The sequence below is a fragment of the Diadema setosum genome, chromosome 16, assembly GCF_964275005.1.
Source record: "Diadema setosum chromosome 16, eeDiaSeto1, whole genome shotgun sequence".
Lineage (NCBI taxonomy): Eukaryota > Metazoa > Echinodermata > Echinoidea > Diadematoida > Diadematidae > Diadema > Diadema setosum.
In genome coordinates, this window is record NC_092700.1 from 9,228,884 (window position 1) to 9,238,988 (window position 10,105).

Sequence of the window (10,105 nt, forward strand, 5' to 3'; positions counted from 1 at the left end):
ATAATGTACTCGAAAGTTCATCCTTTAATTAATGTAAGCGAAAAGTGTAACATACCCTATTGCCGTTATCAAGTCAAGAGTGTTGCTTATCGATTACCATTTCTTCTGCCTCTATGCCTCGAGATACAAATAAGATAATATTCACGTACACGTATATCACGTAATTATCTACTTCTGAGAACTGTTGTTTATATTTTGATGTGAAATTTAATTTTCGTTTCAGACAAGGGGAAAAATAAAAGTGAAATTGAACACAGGAGAAAAATAACAAATGTCGACCAGTGTTTTATTCGACTTCTTGAGTCTGTCTTAAAAAAGTCAGTTTTACCCATCCATTCCAATTACATCACCAGGAAGGAAAATTTTTGCCCTTTCTGAAAATACAAAAAAACGCCGTCCAGTGTTTCCCTGACCTAAAACTCTTTCAAATCAGTGTTGCACTTTTCACTAAAACGGCAGTATCAGCTCTTTCGAAATAAGGTCAATAAGTACATTTTATTTCATTTCTATTATTTTTTTCCATTTACAAATAATACAAAACAATGTCAAAATAGGATAATCCATTTGTACAAGAAGGTGAGGTGTCATGAACCACTGATACAAATGCAAACAATCATAAAAAAATATAGACACTGAATTATCGACGAAAGGTTTATTCGACGAATGGAACACAAATATACGCATAGGTTTAGTAAATGCAATAATTCGTATAACACGTCAGTGAAAGTTTAAGAGAAATCGGACAATTCTTTGAAAATATACGGATTTTTAAAATGTCGGTGCTGCCATTCAGTAAGACATTTGTGAGGTCATTGTATCGAAATCGATATAAAAGAGTTGATATAATTTCACAAAATATCAATTTCTTTAAAGACGAAAAGTACTCATTCCTTTGATTTGTCACTGACATTTGTCATGGATAATAACATTCCTCGGTGCTTTCTGAAAGATGCGAGTAAAGTTTAGAAAAGTGAAAATACTTTGGATTTTATTTAGATTTTCTTGAAATCGATTTCCAGGTGTGACGCAGTGAAAAAAAAAAGAAGTGGATTCGTCAAGGGCATTATTAATGAGCGGGTAAGAAGAGTGCCACTTTACTTTGTTGGTGCATACTTAATGTGTGTTGCAGAATCAGGAAAACTTCGATGGCATTTATGCCAGTTATCAAGGGGATGTAAGCCTAATTGCATATTATTTGACGCAACAGACAACTTTTCGCCATGAACTGCGGAAGACGATTTGTAGACAATGGAAGTACACCTTGACATTGGGTAAATGAACTTCGTGCCGACACCGTGGGAATCGTGCTGTATACATCAGTAGCCTGTGAACGGTAGTGTGAACGGTAGTCTGCGTGTGAAATTTGCGCGCATGCTACTAGGTGAATATGAGGAAACGGAGCAGAAAATCAAGAAAGGAAACAAAAGAGACTACATGACAAAGGTGAAAACACCAGTATTCCACACCATCAGTGACTAAATAACATTTGGAGAGGTGTCTTACTGTTAAATAGATTTCTTTTTCTTGTCCTCAAACTGAGGGACTTATACTTAAAATCAGTTGTTCAGAATCATGCAAAATTCAATACAAGCATACAGCAATTGCAATCAAAGTTCAATTTACATCAAATGAAAATTCTGTATGTAACGGATTTTATAATCGATTGCTTGAATAGTTCTTTTCTTTCTTTTTTTTTGAAAGATCATTACAATATAACAGAAACTCATATTTGAATTCTTTTACAATAAACGATGCAGTAAAACGCTGATTCCTGTATTCATCCATGAGATATACCTTATAAATTGCGTATTCCATGAAATTAACTATTGAGTTAAAAAGGAAATAATCCTTGTTACAAATTTCATGCCCGATTACTACAATTTTCTAATCTTTGGTAATATTTTTTTCTTTAACATTCAAAGATAAGGTCACTGATCATTGCCCAGATGTTCCTTATTCTCATACAATACAACAAATTATGCATTAAAGATTGATTTTCATTACAAAATTTACACTGTGCATTTGTTATTTTCCATTTCAGTAAATTATCTTGAAAAAAGGAAAAAATGTTATTCATCACTTTGAAGTTAAATAGTTTTATTTTGTTGAATTTCAGTTTCGACAATTTAAAATCAAATGTACACGGCAGGTCAAATTTACGTTGCCAAATGATGATCATATATTAGATAGATACTTGTTCTAATCATAGATTCAGTGATTGCTCAAATAACGGTCGAACAATTTTTTAATCGAAATCATACAATCCGTTCAACACTTATTTCTTTATTTTTGACCCTGCATCACACACAAAAGAGTCGCCAGATATGAATTTTTAGTTTAAGGGCAGATTCTCAAAGAGCAGACTCTTAAGCTTTGAAATGATGTATAACTCAATTCCAATGGACTCCCTTAACCTATCTAAATACTGGAAAGAAAGCACACACTGTGGAAAAGTATGAAGTGAGAAAAGAGGCTCTGAAGTACAGGGTCTATTCAAGCGCTTAATCTTTACCAAGCCGTGCTAGCTCTGCAATCAAAGGGACAAAACACAGGATGTAAACTACGGAATCAACAACAATGACAGGATTATCAGATTATATTAGGCTGAAATCAAGCATGTTCTATTAACACATTCTGTCCATGATAAATGCCAACGTTCAAAGCAGTAGAGTTATCCTTTCAAAAGTTATCAGACTTGAAAGTGAAGAGTGTGTGAAGCATTTCAAGACATGAAAATGGGACTCTAAGACATACCCAGTCTTCCCATTCTCCCCCATAAAAGGGTTGTAGAAACACTGCTGAAAACACGCTTTCTCATCAATGTTATGATCCCAGACTAAAGAATAATGTAGGACAGCTCTTTCAGAAAATATGAAAAACTCAATATTGACTCGGTTGACCCATTTCACATTTTTTGAGTCCTCATGTAAAATCAAGGGGTGCGACTTTTTGTTCGTTTTGTGATGCACGGTCACATAGGTAGAATTTAGATTAAATCCATATGACATTTATGTCTGGTGAAAATGATAATGGCTTTGATATAACAAAACATTATCTGCAATCTAGTGCAATTCAGTTCAAATCCATATAATCATGCATCTTTTCCAATAACAAATTGTGCCTGATTTTTTAATGTTATTCCTCAGACACTGACCTGTTCATTCACCTGATGAATGTTTGCCCTATACTTACTACATCGCATGTTGTATTTTCTCCATTAGTGCAAAAAAAAAAAAAAGGTCTGCTTGGTCATGTCTTAAGTTGGGGGGGGGGGGGGGGGGACCGAGATGGAAAATATGAGGATGTCTCAAAGAGAAGATGGACCAAGCGGGATCTAAGCCTTGAATCAGAATGTGACACAGTCCATGCCTTCAAAAAGTTGGGCGAGGATGACTTCAGCCACGACAGTGTGTCATCCATTTTGGAAGACTGCTTCAAAGTGAAGCCCCTAATAGTTACTTATGCTTCCTCTCACCATACGTTTTTTTTAGCAAACGTGCATGATTGAAGGCTGGCACTGCAAGCAAAATCGCTTTCAGTAAACAAATGTTCAGGAAATGAATACAGCTGTATCCCCTTTCCCTAATCTCACGCACACACCCCTGACAAACTTTTTTTTTTTTTTTTTTTTTTTTTAGTCTCCGCGATTTTTTTTTTTCCAAGCATTGATGTTAAAGGTCACATTTTCGAACACTTTAAAAAAGGTTTCAAACACGTTTTTTAATAATCACAACGTAATCATTATTATTACTTATTAATAGGCCGCATGAATAACAGCTTTAAAAAAAAAATGCTAAAGCTTCCACATCGCTCCTAACAATGCCTAACTTGGTCGCTTCGCTCCCGAGGGCGTCTCTGAACTGTCGCAAGGTTTCAAGCCCACCTCAAGGTGAACCAGGAGTACTTTTCTCCATTTCTACACTAGTTAAATAACAACGAACGTCAGGTGAAACATATGCTCTAGTCGATCAGTTAATGATTCCAGCAAGAGGAGCAATCTTTATATAACTTGCTTTGTCGAAACAATTATTAAGAAATAAAGTTATGAAAGAAGAAAAAGAAAAACGAATCGCAAAAGTTTAGAGAGTTAGTCAAATTTGTACACCTGGGTAATCCCGGTGTTGAACAGTTCTGACATACATGTATCTATTCCTACCAAAGTCACATTGTTCCCTTTGCTCTAGATGTTATTAATTCTGTTATCTTGACATCAACCAGTGACATTTTTACCCTTAGCAACTTTATTTAATCCGACTGCATAATAATCAAATCTTTGGACAATATTTCCTTAATGTCTTCAGTGAGGAAAACGAAAATCATATATATATTTTATAGGAAGAATGGGTTAAGGTTACTAATTTACAGACAGAAAACATGATTTTCCCTTTACCCTCTCCCCTCCCCTAGCCCACTCCAATTTGGCTCCACCGTTGGTGACTGAAAATACAATTAATTGCCAGTAAAGTGCTCTGCCGTTTAACGAGGATGTGAGGAAATGCACTTTTTCCTTTTCCTTTTTTTTTTTTTTTGTAAACATCCGAACCAAGTCCGAACACAAACCGGACACATTCCACGATCAACCATATGAAAGTACACATTCAGTTCATCAATATCAATCTGCTGATTTTGATGGAAAAAATAGCTTCAGGTTAATGTCAACTTACTATCAATGACCTGACTCTGAGTAGAGCTGTCTGTACTTCGAAACTGCAGCGCATGCACATCAGATATTAAGCAAATAATCAACGTTGGTGAAGGTGATGGGACAAACTATCACTTCCGATATTTTATTTTAAGCCTGTTTAAGTTTGCGTGCTTGGTATCACATAGTTAAATCACTGATAGTACAATTAGATCATTGTCCTTTAAAAATAATGTGCTCGACCTTGCGATTTCTCTGGAATTGTGAGCAAATATTTTTATACCACTCTGGGTCAGTATATTATTGCACTGCAGGAATGTTAACAACAAAATCTAAGCATCGTCAATATCAATATTTTGAGATTATCTTATTCCTTCTGTCAATGATACACTGATTTTTTTTTTCTTTTTTGCATAATTATAACATTATGCCTATGTACCTAGTACTTTATATTCGGATTTTTTTCCCTCTTCTAAACAAGAATCACCGTTTTGATGGCATGGTGCAGCAAAAACAGACGTCCTACTTAGTTTAATAAATACTTGGTAGTAGGTTCGTTCACGTGTAAAATGTAAACAAATTTGCATGTTTGTGAGTAATCACAGGGATTTTTAATGAAAAGTTTAGGCAGTCAGCTTGTTAAAAAAAGAACATATGGGAAAATGTAATTTTCGTGTTAACTATCAAGTTATCAAGATAACTAATCGAGTTTATAATACAACTATTTTCTTTCTTTTTCTTTTTTTTTTAGTGAAAAGAAGCAGACTTGCCAGTCAACCATCTCACGTATTAAAGCTGTGCGGATCCTAGTTCAGAAGTAAGTCAGAGACGAATTATAAGACTTTGAAGTCTCCTCTTCTCTTCCCATACCTACATCTTTCTGAATATATTTCTTTCATTTACTTCGGTATAGTGAAATGATTAAGAATAATTCATGATTTACAACGCATTAGACAACAAACACATCATAGAGAGTTGCATCATATAGGTTGACTAAATTCTATGGCACGAATTCACGGAGGTGGTACAATTTTTTGTCCATGGTTTAAACCATAGACAAAGACCGTACTAGTTTTGTATTGGGCGCTAAGTATCGCATGGCCTATATTTCGTTACGAAATCAGTCATTTCGTTACGAAATGACTGATTTCCTAACGAAATAGGCCATACGACACTTTTCGGGTGCACCTCACGAGACCGACACCCACGAGTCATACATCCCACGAGTCATACAGCTCACAAGTCATACAGCCCATGAGTTATACAGCTCACGAGTCAACATTTTAGTTCGACACTAAGCTTTAGTTCGACACTAAGCATTATTTCGACACTAAGCTAACAACGCCCACGAGACCGACACATTAAGCCCCGTGTTGTATCTGTCGAACTCGTGGGCTGTTTTTACCTATAGTGTCAAACTCATGGGCTTAATTTGCCTACTGTCTACTACTATAGGCTGTATGACTCGTGAGCTGTATGACTCATGGACCTCTTTTCAATGTCGAGCTAGTGGGCTGTATGACTCGTGGGTGTCGGTCTATAGTGGGATAACCCCCACTTTTCGCCCCATACAAAGCTACGGTCTTTGTCCATGGTTTAAACCAAGGACAAAAATTGTACCATGCACTTTCGTGAATTCGGGCCAAAAAGTCTCAAGATATGACGTAAAAGCAAGGTGTGCCTATGTGTTAAAAAAAGTTTCACCTCTTGAATATAACATCTGCCTTCTTTATATTCCTTTGAAATGTTGTCAGCACGAAGAGGCAGTGTAAATTCTTTTTGAAACGCCTATATTCCTTTTAAACCGTCTCATGGTCACTATGGCATTTACCGATTTTTGCATTATTTATGTACATTGTATTTTTTTTTTGTTTTTTTGTTTTTTTAGAAGCTTTCTACACCTTTCCTCTACAAAAGAATAGATAGAATTCCTCAACCTTTATTTATTTACTTTTTTATTCTATTTTGAATGATCTGTTACTTTCCGACGTGGATCATTCACATCTGAATAGAAACTGTAATGAGAAGCTGGCATTAAGACTCCTATGAACTCTCATATTCTTGAAACTGGCCAACAACGGCTCATTTAAAGGGGATGGCTAGTAACTAATCAGTGGGAATTAGTGGGAATGTTGGGGATGATTGTTCCAATCCTTGTGGGATTCATTGTATGTCTATTGTTGTGTGAAAATTATTTGCTTCAGAATGATCTCATATTCAAGTGATGTGCAATTTAAGGCCCCGTCACTGTACAGGCATGCTAACCTGGAAACATTAAACTGCACATTACTTGAATATGAGACCATTCTGAAGCAAATAATTTTCACACAACAATAGATATATAATGTACTCTTAAATGAATCTCACAAAGATTGGAACAATCATCCCCCAGCATTCTCTCCGATTCCCACTGATCAGTTACTAGCCATCCCCTTTAAAATGACGAATTTATGTGACAGTACAAAAAAAAAAATGATGATTATGAACTGAACAATCTACAGCTGCCTGAATTCACAAAAGCCTAGTCCTCCAGCTTGGATAAGTGGAAACCGTATAGCAGCATCCAACCACTCTACTCGACTTAGTAAATTACTTTTTTTTTCATACATGTACATAATCATGGATAACGGTTACATGGATCATTGTCACTTCATAATGCTACTTAATTTTATCCATGAAGTGTGTTGAACAATATATATATATATATATATATATATATATATATATATATATATATATATATTCTTCTTTTTTTTTCGGGCTGGTTGCACCAGCTTCCGACCGCGAAACCACATAATTATGGGCGATAATACCCTCGCCGCGTCATGGCGGACTTTGTTTGTTTGTTTGCTTGTTGTTTATTGTTTGTTTATGGATTATATAGGTCTACAGAGAGAAGAAAAAATGTCTTTTAGCAATGATATTTCTGAGCGGTCTTTAGTGCCGGTCGTTACTGGTTATGAGTAAAAATCTTATGCTGGCCGGGCATGTTAGGCTGAATGACAGACTGGTCACGTGATTGCTCTCAGTCGATCATTTTGATTAGGATTCATGTTACCATTTTACAAACAGGAACATGTCAGTGGCGTGGCATGCCTGCAATCTGAATGATGATACTTGTAATGGTATGCACCACGGCGCTCGTGAAACTTTACCAGCTAAGATGATCTGCGGAAACAAGTCAGACTCGACATACCAGCCGCTAAATCGCAAATTATCGTATTCTGAAGGCTCACGAGAGGCCCGGAAGCATTTTTGTGAACTGGCGGTACCCTAGATAATACAACTTTTTAGGTATTATGCCTCTCAAGTCTAAGAAAACCCCGTTATAAAAACCCCGTTGAAATTATACTTTTCAAGTTGCGTATTTGTGTGTGTGTGAATATTTTCTTATAATAGCAATGTTGTATATAGTGCCTAAGAAAAGAAGATTACTGAAAGGTAGACCCTCTCATTGTCTGCATGGTATTAATTGGAAATGCTGCGTTTACACCATGCTCCCGACGGCCACGGCAACCCCGTTTGCTCGAAACGCATGTAATGCGCCATAGATGAGACAATCTCCTGTTATCCCCTTTCCATATTCTAGTCTTGTTCGTTCTTGTCCTCGCTCGCCCTATTGAACATGTATGGCTAACAAGCTGTTCTCACGGCATCTGGTCAGGTTGGACTATCAATATGTTCCATCGCGTCCTGCTAATTCGCACCACCTCCCTCCAAGTTTTGTGTAATACAAGGCGGCTATTACTTGCCGTCGTAATTTGTTACGTAGGCCTACACCCCGTTTTATTACGGCATACGTGGTTTCTCATTAGCACCGACACAGTCTTACTGTCGTGGCATTTTTGTTTTGTTTTATTCTGTTTTATTTTTTTATTTTTTTATTTTTTACTCATTTTAAAAATCTGACACGACGCCCTGTCTCACGTCCATCCCGTTTTGTCCACGGTGGCCTAAAACGTGACTGCCATGGCCGCCGGGAACATCGTGTAAACCAAGCATACTTACCGATGACATTGCGATGTCCAAGGGGTCCGTGAATGCTACCATTATTGGCAAGTAGTTTAAATAACGTGTTGTGTATGTGCGTGTGTGCGTGCGTGTGTGCGCATGTCGTGTGTGTATATCTTGCTTGCACTTTATGACATTCTCGATGGACGCATTTATTATCTCGTAACGTCTATAGACATTCATGGTTATCTGAAACCGGCCATAGCTTACACTGGCTGGATACCGCTGCACGATATACCTCTTGCTTGTATGCACTTGTGTTTTCAAGACTACACTCGGTGAGGGTTCATCGCAGTCATTACGACAGTTTAATCACAAACAGGCTGCGATGTGATGAGTACCGGACCAGCGTCGACAGTATCAGAAGCACAATAAGGTTGGTGAGATTCTAGGTTGAAGCGGCAATATTATCAGATTGTGAATCGGGTAGATTATGAATAAATTTCATGATTTGGTTGCTTGATTTAATATCATGACTGAATTTTAGCACTGGTTAGACCTTTAAATAAATACGATGACTAAAGTTGTTACCTATACGATACATAGACTATTTATTAGTCTTTTCATCATTGTGGGAAAGTATTTTAAAAACTTCAGTTATTGCATGTACTTTATATTCCCTGTCTTTGTTATGAGAAACATTTTATTTTAAAACTAAACAAATATTCCTGCTCCGTTAGAGATGATTAGAACCGCCTAACCATTCTTGGACTTTATAATGATTGAAAAGCAGACATCATGATATCATATCATATTTTCATGTTTTGATTTCAATAAAGAAAAACACAACAATGAATTTTCATGTGAGCCAGTGTAAAACATTTAGATTTTGAAACAAAACTGATATAATTATTATTATTTTTTTTATTATTTCTACTTGGATGTTTGATATGTTTAGATAGATCTGATAGAGACTATTTCGTGAAAAGAGTTTGAATCTTTACTAATTCTACTTCATTCTTCACCTTTGCTCACTTTTAGACACTTTGAAATATATGGTTTTACTTTGTTAGGTCATTTGAATATTGAATGAATAATCTGATAATTTACAGTCAGCTGGATTCCATCTTCATCAACATCATACATTTGAATACATAATTATGAGTAGATAAACTTAGTACTAGATTGTAATGAAGGAAAAAAACAGTAAACTGAAATTTTAATGTATGCTGTGACTTTTATGACATTATCGAATCAAAATTGTTGGTAATGGAGGGGACTGCTAGCAAACAGATCTCGTAGCTTGCAGTCTGCTCATAAGCAATAACTAAAAATTAACAGCTGAAGTAACAAAGTAGGCAAATGGAATTAAAAACGAGGAAAGTCTTTTACAACGTTATCATTTTTTTTCTTTTTTTTTACATTTAAGGACATAAAAAGGGAATAAAGATTTGGCAAAATTTAGACATGTCAAAGGAAAAAGGGTTAATTTTATTGCCTTGTAAGGATAAT